Raw genomic sequence first — 13041 nt, 5'->3', positions numbered from 1 at the left:
AGGAGGCTGGAGAGGAAATTGCTGAGGCCTTGACAGAAATCTTTGGATCCTCACTGTCTTCAGGGGATGTCCCGGAGGACTGGAGAATAGCCAATGTTGTTCCTCTGTTTAAGAAGGGTAGCAAGGATAATCCCGGGAACTACAGGCCGGTGAGCCTTACTTCAGTGGTAGGGAAATTACTGGAGAGAATTCTTCGAGACAGGATCTACTCCCATTTGGAAGCAAATGGACGTATTAGTGAGAGGCTGCATGGTTTTGTGAAGGGGAGGTCGTGTCTCACTAACCTGATAGAGTTTTTTGAGGAGGTCACTAAGATGATTGATGCAGGTAGGGCAGTGGTTGTTGTCTATATGGACTTCAGTAAGGCCTTTGACAAGGTCCCTAATGGTAGACTAGTACAAAAGGTGAAGTCACACGGGATCAGGGGTGAGCTGGCAAGGTGGATACAGAACTGGCTAGGTCATAGAAGGCAGAGAATAGCAATGGAAGGATGCTTTTCTAATTGGAGGGTTTTGACCAGTGGTGTTCCACAGGGATCAGTGCTGGGACCTTTGATCCTTGTAGTATATATAAATGATTTGGAGGAAAATGTAACTGGTCTGATTAGTAAGTTTGCAGACGACACAAAGGTTGGTGGAATTGCGGATAGCGATGAGGACTGTCAGAGGATACAGCAGGATTTAGATTATTTGGAGACTTGGGCGGAGAGATGGCAGATGGAGTTTAATCCGGACAAATGTGAGGTAATGCATTTTGGAAGGTCTAATGCAGGTAGGGAATATACAGTGAATGGTAGAACCCTCAAGAGTATTGAAAGTCAAAGAGATCTAGGAGTACAGGTCAACAGGTCATTGAAAGGGGCAACACAGGTGGAGAAGGTAGTCAAGAAGGCATACGGCATGCTTGCCTTCATTGGCCGGGGCATTGAGTATAAGAATTGGCAAGTCATGTTGCAGCTGTATAGAACCTTAGTTAGGCCACGCTTGGAGTATAGTGTTCAATTCTGGTCGCCACACTACCAGAAGAATGTGGAGGCTTTAGAGAGGGTGCAGAAGAGATTGACCAGAATGTTGCCTGGTATGGAGGGCATTAGCTATGAGGAGCGGTTGAATAAACTCGGTTTGTTCTCACTGGAACGAAGGAGGTTGAGGGGAGACCTGATAGAGGTCTACAAAATTATGAGGGGCATAGACAGAGTGGATAGTCAGAGGCTTTTCCCCAGGGTAGAGGGGTCAATTACTAGGGGGCATAGGTTTAAGGTGAGAGGGGCAAGGTTTAGAGTAGATGTACGAGGCAAGTTTTTTACGCAGAGGGTAGTGGGTGCCTGGAACTCGCTACCGGAGGAGGTAGTGGAAGCAGGGACGATAGTGACATTTAAGGGGCATCTTGACAAATACATGAATAGGATGGGAATAGAGGGATACGGACCCAGGAAGTGTAGAAGATTGTAGTTTAGTCGGGCAGCATGGTCGGCACGGGCTTGGAGGGCCGAAGGGCCTGTTCCTGTGCTGTACATTTCTTTGTTCTTTGTTCTTTGTATTATATCAGATGTGTAAATAGAACTGGGGCAAGAGACCTTGCTTGTTTTTTTTTTGCCCTCCTCTTTGTCCGGGGTACCAATGACAATTCCAATGCATCTACTGCTTGTTGGCTGAATTAAATTTAGTACAGACTAAAGATGGAACCAGTGCTTTTGTTGATCTGTTGAGCTCAACTCAACTTTGACAAACTTTCTGTTCTTGGATCTGGGGTGGTTCATTTAGTTTTAATTATCTGAATCAGACTTTGATGCTGGATGCCTGGCTGTGACCTGTCCAGCCATCCTCAGCCCTGGCCTGGGGGGTCAAGTTACCTTACTGCTCCCTCGACCTCACACCTCACCTTGCTCAATGACCTTGCCTCGCTGCTGGCTGCCTGGCTGTGGCCACCCCTCCCCAGTACTCCTCAGCCCTGGCCTGGGGGTCGCCACGCTGCTCTCCTCAATGACCGGCACCTCGCACCTCACTTCGCTCAATGTTGCTGGCTGCCTGGCTATGGCCTGCCTTCCTCAGCCCTGGGTCGAGATTGAGAAACCTGCAGTTTTTTTTTTACAAAAACACATCTTTGCCTTCGCAGTTGTCCCTCTCCCTCTTCATCGTCTCAATTACTTTGGATCAGTGTTTTCCAGCTCTAAGAGGACTCGACCAATCAGAGTCTGGTGTCAGTCTGTATTGCCTGATGATGGGCCCATTTGTATTTGTTGAGTCTATCAGCAAATGCAGAGCTATCAGGCTCAGATGGGTGGCCAAGAACTGCCCACAGACACCGGCCAGCATGGACCACCCCAGTGGTCGGGGCCCTCTGGTTCGGCACGGTGTGTTTCATTGTAAGTCTGCCTCTAACTGCTGCTACTGTGCATCGGTGATGGAGAGAGTGAATCTTTGTGGATGAAGAGCCAATGAAGTGCGTTGCTTTTTCCTGGATGATGTCATACTTATTGGGCGGGATTTTCCGACCCCCCGCCGTTCGGGGGCCGTTGGCAGTGGCCGCCCCGGCTATTCTCTGAGCCCCAATGACCCGCGCGGCCATCCGTTTTCGGCCAGTCCCGCTGGCGTGGATTAGACAAGGAACATACCGACGGGACCTGGCCTTGAGGGCGGCTTGCGAAGTCTTCGGGGGGGGCGTGGGGGGGATTCGGCCCCGGATCCGGCCCCGGGGGGGCCCCCACGGTGGCCTGGCCTGCGATCGGAGCCCACCGATCTGCAGGCGGGCCTGTGCCGTGGGGGCACTCTTTCCCTTCGTGCCGGTCTGTGTAAGGCTCCGCGATGGCCGGCGTGGAGAAGAAATCCCCTGCATGCGCAGGAATCATGGCAGCGGTTCTGCACATGCGCCAGAACACGCTAGCGCTTCTGCACATGCGCCAACTCGTGCCAGCCAGCGGAGGCCCTTTGGCGCGGGTTGGCGCGGCGCCAACCACTCCAGCGCCGGCCTAGCCCCCAGAAGTGCGGAGGATTGTGTGGTGCTGGAGCTGTGTTCATCCAGGCAAGTGGAGGGTATTCCCTCACGTTCCTCATGTGTGCCTTGTAGATGGTGGGCAGGCTTTGGAGAGTCAGGAAGTGAGCTCCTCACTGCAGGATTCCTAGCCTCTGACCTGTTCTTGTAGAAACAGTATTTATATGGCTAGTCCATTGCAGATTCTGGTCAATGGTAACCCCCTGGATGTTGATAGTTGGTGTTGATAAAGTGTTTAAAGATGCATATGGCGTGAGGAATAAAATATAAAAGCAAGGAAACCATACTGGAACTTAATAAGTCACTGGTTAGACCTTTGTTGGACTATTGTGGACAGCTTTGGGCACCACACCTCACAAAAGATGTAATGCCATTAGAAAGGCTAAAGAGGACGTTGAGCAAGACTTTACAAGCAATAAAGAACTTCAATTTTGAGGTGGTTTGGAAAAGTTAGGAATGCTCTCTTTGGGACAGAGAAGAGAAAAAATTGACCTAATAGATGTTTTCAAGGTGATGAGAGGTTGATAGAATAGAAAGGTAAAGGCAATGAGTGAGCGGGTCGACAATCCATTGTCATAGATTTAAAATAATTGGCAAAAGATCAGGAGCAGAGTTGAGGAAAAGTCACCCAGAATTTGTTGGGATCTGGAATTCTCCACCTGAAGCTGATTCCATAAATAACTTTACAAAGCATTCGGGCAGGCACTTGAGGATGAGGAATATATGTGCTCACAGACAAAAGAGCAAGGATGTGAGATTAAAACCACAGCTGTCCTTTCAAAAATCCAGCACAGACATGACTGGTCAAATGGCCTCTCTCTGTGCTGAAGGTTTCGATAATTCGATAATTCAAAGTTCCAGTTTCAAATTGCAGCACTCAAACATCCTTGGTCTTCCTTCAAACACTGATTTGTCTTTGTCAACATCAACACCTGCTCCTCGACAATTACTGCATTAGACCCACCTTAATGTGAGTTTAAAACGCAATGAATTCCTGGCAAAAAAAGGTGGAAAATTGCAGGTTACATTTTCTGTATCCTAATAACTATGATTTTAATATTTTTATGACGTTTTTGCTTTATTTCTCTACCAGCGGCGGTGTTTGTACATCCTACAGCTTGTGGATACACTCACAATTATTAACAGCCAGGGAAGCTTGCATGATGGGTTTAAACATTTGTGGTTTTTGCCTTTCTCTGAACTTTAGCAGTACAGTTTATAATGTAAGAAAAATCCTTGAATTAGTTTCTCCCTGGCAGTCCTATATGTATCCTATATGTTCTGACGCAGTTATCTCATTACTCTATATCGATAAAAACATTGTACGAAAAAAGTCACACAGAACTGAAAATCTGACGCCATTTTTTCTCCTTAAGGCTGCTTTAGAATAGTTAATATTTTTCAGTGCTTCATTTTTAAAAAGCCATCTGCTGAAATTGCACTGCAAAATAGATGTTACGCCAAGATACATTTCCACATTGTAACATCCATTTGTCGGTGCGGATGTGATTGCCTTACATTTGGGTGTACCATGTGCGATAAACATAGTTTTGCTCTGATCTTCCACTTGTTCCAATACAAGTGCATCTCTCATGGCATGACAAGAGGAACCAGGAGCTTTCCTGTTTTGTAATGTAAACTCACTAATCAACTATCCTACTCCTTTTTGCAAAGTGCAGGGTGCCTCATCTGCCGCTGCAATAAGTTTCTCTTCCCCTCCCTCACCGGTCTTTCTCTTTTCCTATCACATTCAAGAATTTTCTGAAAGGACTTGAATTTAGATGAAGAATTAAATATACTGGGTCTCAACTTTACATTAAGTTTTTGTTTGATCTTGTTGGGGAAGAGCCTCCAGCTATCCAAAATAAGGTCAGCAGAGTAAGTGTGGTCAGGAATAGGAACTCACTCTTCTGGGAGTTCCTACTTTTCTGACCCTTAGCAGGACACAAAGTAGGATCAGAGACCCTGGGTGGGATTCTCCTCTAAGCGGCGGGGCGGGCCGTACCGGCGCCGAGGAGTGGCATGAACCACTCCGGCGTCGGGCCGCCCAGAATGTGTGGAATCCTCCGCACCTTCGGGGCTAGGCCGGCACCGGCGCGGTTGGCGCCGCGCCCGCCGAAGGGCCTCTGCCGGCCGGCGTGAGTCGGCTCATGCGCGGGAGGGCAAGCGTGTGCTGCCGTCATCCCAGCACATGCGCAGGGGGGTTCTTTACCGCTCCGGCCATGCGGAGCGTTACACCGGCCGGTGCGGCGGGAAAGAGTGCTCCCACGGCACAGGCCCGCCCGCGGATTGGTGGGCCCCAATCGTGGGCCAGGCCACCATGGGGACCCCCCCCAGAGCCAGATCCCCCCACATCCCCCGAGGACTCCGCAGGCCGCCCGCAGAGCCAGGTCCCGCCGGTAAGGACCAGGTGTATTTGACGCGGGGGTACCCACCGAAAATGGGCGGCCACTCGGCCCATCACGGGCCAAAGAATCGCCGGGGGGGGCCACTGTCAACAGCCCCTGACCTGCATGACGTGATCCCCGCCCCCGCTGAAAATCCGGTGCCGGAGAATCCGGCAGCCGGCGTCGGGGCGGCAGGGCGTGATTCAGCCACCCCCCGGCGATTGTCTGGGCCGGCGCGGGGGGGGGTCGGAGAATCCCGCCCCATGAATAAAGAATCTACTTTTTAATGAAGCTTTCTAAAGTAGCTCCTTCACAAAGGAGTCATTGGGGGTATGGGGGTGTTGGGGAGCTGAATCAATAATTTCTCTCCAGAAGAGGTGCTACACACCCAGAATTGGCTACAGGTGCAGAATTTGCAGTCTCTCTGACAAGCAGACACTCTAGATGTGCGTGATGCGATTCTTTTGCTGTTTAAAAGAAAACATTTTCCGTGAGTTTTGCCATGGGTTAGCAGTGAAGATTCTGGTGCTTGAATCAGGATGCAACCCATTTCCCCAATAAAGTCAATATTAATGATAATTTGGGAGGGATATGTAGATAATTTGACACAATCTCCCAAAGCCAAATTTATCCCCAATATTTCTGCTTCACCCTTAACGACATTTGTTCTTTCTCTCCTTCCACCTCTCTTGTTTAGACTTTTTGTTGGTATGAAGTCAGACAGAAGTCAGGCAGTGTGAGAACACAATTTACTTGATCTTTAGTTTTCTGACCCTGAATGTATTTCTTCAGTTATCCTCGTCATTATGGGGCCATACAAAGTGGGAGAGTCATTGTGACACAGAAGGAGCCTATTAAGTTCATTGAGGCTATAATGGTTCTTAGAATCATAGAATCGTAGAATTTACAATGCAGAAGGAAGCCATTCAGCCCACTAAGTCTGCACCAACCTTTAGAAAGAGGACCCTGCCTAAGCCCACACCTCCACCTTATCCCCGTAACCTCACCTAACCAGCACACCTTTGGACTATGGGAGGAAACTGGAGAACCCGGTGGAAACCCACGCAGACATGTTCTCTGCAGAGCAATCCATTTGGTCCCATTCTTCTTCTGTAACCCCATAGCCCTGTAAGCTGATTTCCCTCATGTGTCTGTCTATTTGCCTTTTGATAGCATTCATTGCCTTTTCTTCCACCACCCTCATAGGCAGTGAATTCTCAGAAAACTTTGAAACTAACGTAATGTGGGTGAGCTAGCATAGAAAGTACTTGATATGGGGACTATGTCCGGTTGTGGTTGGGAAGATATGGTGCTACTATAGCAATTACATAGCCACAGCAGTTTTTTGTATAAGCATTGTGATCGTGCAGTTTGAAAACAAAAGCTATAATTTTGTTGAAAATGTCAATATGGGAAGGCAGAGAATGGTGTATTTCGCTGTTGGGGTGGCAAGGATCAGGTAACGTTTGGACAACTGGGGAGGTGGGGAGGAGAGGGGTCAGTGGTTTCCTTCATTAAGGAGCTCTGAAGTGCTTAAATATGCAACCTACATAGAATAAAATCCCATGGCAAGTAGTGTTAAAGATATTTTCATAATTCGACATACATGGAAACCATGCTGCATGAAGGTTCCTGATTTTTATGGTGAATACATTTCAGAAATATTTAATTGGTTATGAAGCGGGGTGAGATGTCCTAAGGTTATCCTAAGGTAATGAAAGGTGCTTTCTGAAGTTCTGCCTTGCTTTGTCAGGTCAGTTAAAATTGAAGATATCGGGGGCGATTCTCCAATATGGACCCAAGTGTTCGCGCCGTTGTGAACGCCGTCACGATTCTGGACCCCACAGGGGGCCAGCACGGCGCTGGAGCGGTTCACGCTGCTCCAGCCTCCTTTCGCGGTGCCAAATGGGCGCCGCGCCAACCTGCGCATGCACGGGGGACTTCTTTAGCGCACCGGCCCCGACTCAACATGGAGTCGGTGTTCAGGGGCCGGCCGCGCCAGAAAGTAGGCCCGGGGGGGGAAGAGGCCGGCCCGCCGATTGGTGGGCCCCGATCGCGGGCCAGACCCCATTGGAGGCCGCCCCCGGTGAAGGAGCCCCCCCTTCCCACAGGCCGCACCCCGACCGTTCGCCCAGAGTTCCCGCCGGCAGCGACCAGGGGTGAACAGCGCCGGCGGGACTCTGTCGTATCTGCGCGGCCGCTCGGCCCATCCGGGCCGGAGAATTGGCGGCCCCACCGATTCCAGCAGTCGGCGCCACGCCAAACGCGCCGGCGCAAATGGCGCCGATTCTCCGCACCTCGGAGAATCGCGTGCCGGCATCGGGGTGCGGTTGCGGCGATTCTCTGGCCCAGTGCGGGGCTCGGAGAATTGCCCCCATATTACCTGCTATTAAGATGTACTTACTTTATGTGCGAAGCATATATGCCACATATCTCCCTGTCACTCTTTCAATGTTCAACATGTATGCCCATAATGTAAAAATGCACTCTCTGACCCTTCACCTTGGAGTGATCCTTCACTCATATACATTTATTGAAAATTATCTCTCCTATCTAACTTACCTGCATGATGTGTACAGGACACTGTATTATCCAACATTCAGTTGACACACGTTCAGTGTGTATTTTGCTGGATGTCATCTTCACCGAAGGAACATCCCACATTTTGTACCTTCACTACATGAGCAGACAGGTCAAGAACAGGAACACACACCCTTAATCTCAGAGGACGAAGAGCTCTGCCAATTCTGAGGTGAGTTTGTAGATGGTGTCAGACAGAAAATACAAAGCTGCTGTCAGCTTTGAATTAATAGATTAAAGGCAAAATACTGTGGATGCTGGAATCTGGAATAAACACAGAAAATGCTGGAAAATCTAAGCAGGTCTGACAGCATTGTGGAGAGATAACTGTCATGAATCGGCCTAGCAACAGCAGGAAACCAAATTTAATAAAACAAAAAAGGATGCGAAATGTCCAGCAACAGGTAGAGACAGTCGTAGCCAGTACTCAAAAGGCCCTATGTGAAATACATTTATTCCAATGACAAGATTAGAAGGTATTTGGATAATAATAAGGTGTGAATAGCTTATGGGAAGAAACAGCTCACAGATCACTGAGGTTTGCACATGTTAAGAATAGGCAAGGAAGTTGATGGGGACAGATGGCCAAATACACAAAAGGAATGATCAAAGAGGAACAAATGTATAATGGGCTGGATGATCAGAAGCCAGAGAGGCAGTTAACATCTAGCAGTCTCAGAAAGCAGACACACCAGTTTTCACCCACCAAGCCTGAAGATCAAAGTTTTTCGCGAGCAGCCTAGAGGTCAAGATTACATGAAACAAGCATCTAAGTCTCAGATCCAAGGCAGTGCAGAAAACCTTTGTAAAGGCAGTTTTAAATATCTTCTCTGGACCAGCAAAATGTGTTTCCCTGAGTATTGTCCCTTTATTGTGTGATAATTATAAGCTAGTTATTTAATTTGGCTATGTTTGGGGAAAAGGGAAATCTCACAGAGTTTGGGTATCATAGATCAAGGGTATGTTTTATATGAACAGTATGTATATTTAGTTATTCTTTTTTACAAATAATTTAGAGTACCCAATTCATTTTTTCTAATTAAGGGGTAATTTAGCATGGCCAATCTACCTACCCTGCACATCTTTGGCGTGTGAGGGTGAAACGCACGCAAACAGAATGTGCAAACTCCACACGGACAGTGACCCAGAGCTGGGATCGAACCTGGGACCTTGGTGCCGTGAGGCAGCAGTGCTAACCACTGCACCACCGTGTTGCCCCATATGTTTAGTACGTCTTAGTGGCATGAGAGTAGAGCAGCCCTGTTTGTGTGTATTTGTCTTTTCTTTAATAAATAGTCTTCAATAATTGTTATACAATGGCTGGGTTGGTGAGTTTATTCTCACTCACTTGTTTCCTCACACCAAAAAAAAAATTGACACCCCAATGAACTGGTGTTCCAAGTTGGGATACCCCTGCAGATGACGTCAACGTGCGTTGTGGCAGAACAGAGCTGACATTTCGAGTGTGGATGACTCTTCATCAAAGCTAGTGAGAACTAGAAATAGGATGAGATTTATTCTGTAATGGGAGGGGGTGGTATCTGGAGCAGTGAGGGCTTGATAGTGGGTCAGCGATAGGTGGAGGCTAGGGAGAGATTGACAAATTGAATTTGTAGAAACCTTGGGCTGGATTCTCCGTTCCACCGTGCCACATTTTTGCCTCGACCCGCCGGTGGGATTCTCCGTTACGGTGGCCGGTCAATGGGGTTTCCCATTGTGGGGCACACCGTCGGGAAACCCCCCGGGCGCAGGCAAAACAGAGAATCCCGTCGGCGGAGAATCCAGCCCCTTCTTTGACTTTATGTGATTTGTTATACACTTTCTGGCCAGTTAATTTCTGTCAACTTCGTTCAGAAAAATGCTGTTAAGTATTCATGATAGTTAAAGTTTTAAATTACTGCTGATGGCCCACAGTGTCTCATGGATGCCCAGTTTAGAGTTTCTAAATCTGTTCAAAATCTAACCCATGTAGCATGGTGGTGGTGTACACAACATGATGGTGGGTTTCCTTAATGTGAAGACAGGACTTTGTATCCACAAGGACTGTGTAGGTGTTACTCCTACCAAATGTTCATGGACAGATGCATGTGCAACAGGTATATTGGTGAGGATAAGGTCAAACAGGCTTTTCCCTCTTGTTCATTTCCTAAACGCATGCTGTGAACCCAGTTTAGCAGCTATGTCCTTTCGGACTCAGCCAGCCCACTTTGTAGTGGTGTCACCAAGTCACTCTTGGCGATGGATATTGAAGTCCCCCATGCAGATTATATTCTGTGCTTTTGCCACCCTCAATGTTTCTTCTAATTGAAGTTCAACATGGAAAAGTACTGATTCATCAGCTGAGGGCCATCGATCGGTGGTAATCAGCAAGAGTTGCTCTTGCCCATTTTGACTTTATGCCATATAAGATTTCATGGTGTCCAGAATCGATGTTGAGGACTCCCAGGGCAACTCCCTCCCCGTTTATCACTGTGCTGCACCACCACCTCTGTTTGTGGGATAGGACATACCCAGGGATGGTGATACTGGGACATTCACTGTAAGGTATGATTCAGCGAGTATTTTTTAAAAATTCATTTACGGCAGTGATCTTCAAAGTCAGGGTTGCGATCCGAGGGTGGATGGTGGGCGGGTGTCGGGAGGGTCGCAGAGCTGTCCATCGCTCCCGATTGCACAAATTCGCGCGCAGCAGCCGGCTTTTAACTCTGCCGGCTTGGAGCCGCCTTTTTACCATATTTTAAAAATGCAGCCGCACTGCACGTGCTTGCCCGTTCATCGATGCGCATGCGCACCCCATTTTTTTATATGGTAAAAAGGTCACTTGCAGCCGGCAGAATGAAAAGCCGCTGCTGCTCGCTCTGCCCGGTTCGGAAGTGCTCGGTTCTTCTGAACGAAGCTAAGGCCGAGTTTCCCCCCCGGCGACTAGCACCATGGGACACACCCGCAGAGATCCAGTGCCATGGCCTCCAAATCAGAACTCGCCTGTATCTACCGCGCGCTCATCCTGCACGGTGACGAGGTCACTGCCACCTAAGACAAACTCAATGTCCTGATTAAAACTGCTGCTGTGACGATTGAGCCTTCCTGGCCTAGTCTGTTTGCCAAGGCATTGGCTAATATTGACATCACTAGTCTGATCTGCAACATTGGTGCTGGTAGCAGTGCCCCAGCTGATGCAGCAGTTGTTTCCACCGCTGCCCCTGTTGCTGCTGAAGAGAAAAAGGAAGAGAAGAAACAGGAAGAATCTGAAGAGTCTGACGATGACATGGGCTTTGGTCTCTTTGATTAAACGTGCCGTGCAACAACATTGTTACAATTTACAAAAAATAAATAAAAATTGAATATAAAAGCCGGCTGCTGAGGCTGAAGACCACGAATTTGCGCAATCGGAGACGCAGAAGATTTTTTAAAAAATTCTATGTAATCTTCCTGCCAGAGGGAGGCAGAGAGCAGGTCACGGCCCCCGAACGTCGCCATTACGTGCTTTGGGCTTCATAGATTATCATAGAATTTACAGTGCAGAAGGAGGCCATTCGGCCTATCGAGTCCGCACCAGCTCTTGGAAAAAGCACCCTACCCAAGGTCAACACCTCCACCCTATCCCCATAACCCAGCAACCCCACCCAACACTAAGGGCAATTTTGGATACTAAGGGCAATTTATCATGGCCCAATCCACCTAACCTGCACGTCTTTGGACTGTGGGAGGAAACCGGAGCACCCGGAGGAAACCCACACACACACGGGGAGGATGTGCAGACTCCGCACAGACAGTGACCCAAGCCGGAATCGAACCTGGGACCCTGGAGCTGTGAAGCAATTGTGCTATCCACAATGCTACCGTGCTGCCCCCATTCTATGTAATCTTCCTGCCAGAGGGAGGCAGAGAGCAGGTCACGGCCCCCGAACGTCGCCATTACGTGCTTTGGGCTTGATTGCGATTCCTCCATTTTGTCAGCAGTAAACAAGGTAAGAGAAAATGGTGGGTCACGAAGGTCGGCCGGCGTGGGTCGCGAAGGTTGGCCAGTTGGTAAAAATGGGTCCCAGGAAAAAAAGTTTGAAACACACAGATATACGGGATGTTTGCATCGCTGGCTAGGCCAGCATTTATTGCCCATCCCTTCTTGCCCATCAGAAGGTGCTGGTGAGCTGCTTTCTTCAACTGCTGCAGTGCCTGAGGTGTAGGTACTCCAACTGTGCTGTTAGGGAGGGACTTTGACCCAGTGACAGTGAAGGAACAGGAATATATTTCTGAGTCAGGGTAGTGAGGGACTTGGAGGGGAATGTCAAGGTGGTGGGGTTCCCACATATCTGCTGCTCTTGTCCTTCTAGATGGTAGTGGTTGTGGGTTTGGAAGATGCTGCCGAAGGAACTTTGGCGAGTTACTGCAGTGCATCTTGTAGATGGTACACACTGCAGATACTATTCATCTGTGGTGGAGGGATTGAATATTTGTGGAAGGGGGAGCAATCAAGAGAGCTGTTGTGTCCTGGAGTGTTATTGGACTATGCCACCTGTTGCTTGACTAGTCTGTGTGAACAGCTCTCCTAATTTTGTCACAAGCTTCCAGATTTTGGAAAGGAGGACGTTTCAGAGTCAACAGAGATGAGTTTGCCCTTGTTGTTTCTGCTGCCAATGTCGGTGCCGGGCAATCCAGTCGGTTTGATTCCTTTTAGGCTTTGTAGCAGTTTGACACAACTTAGTGGCTTAGGAGGGTTTTTATGTAGATTTCTTTCCATCAAGGGCATTAGTGAACCAGATAGGTTTTGACAATAATTGACAGTGGTTTCATGTTCACCATTACTGAGACTAGCTTTTCATTTCAGATTTACAAATTGAACCTGAATTCCACCAGCTCAGCTGACATGGTGGAATTAGATCCTATGCTCCCAGAGTATTGGCTTGGGTCTCTGAATTACTAGACCAGTGACATTATTATGAAGCCACTGCCTCCAATAATTGCTTACACATTAAACTATTTGTTGGTTTGCTTGTTGGTTTGTTTGTTATTTATAACACAGAAGGAGGCCATTCGACCCATCGTGTCTTCACAGGCTCCCAAAGGAGCAACCTAGTTAGTCCCA

At 48.4% G+C, this 13041-nt stretch overlaps 1 pseudogene; it reads left to right on the top strand.

Annotated features, from left to right (window-relative positions):
* Nucleotides 1-10917: 10917 nt before the first annotated feature.
* LOC140411677 (large ribosomal subunit protein P1-like) lies at nt 10918-11307 on the top strand (annotated as a pseudogene).
* Nucleotides 11308-13041: the final 1734 nt, after the last annotated feature.

Source organism: Scyliorhinus torazame, chromosome 4, assembly GCF_047496885.1.
Source record: "Scyliorhinus torazame isolate Kashiwa2021f chromosome 4, sScyTor2.1, whole genome shotgun sequence".
NCBI classification, from domain to species: domain Eukaryota; kingdom Metazoa; phylum Chordata; class Chondrichthyes; order Carcharhiniformes; family Scyliorhinidae; genus Scyliorhinus; species Scyliorhinus torazame.
This window is presented reverse-complemented; position numbering and strand designations above follow the sequence as displayed.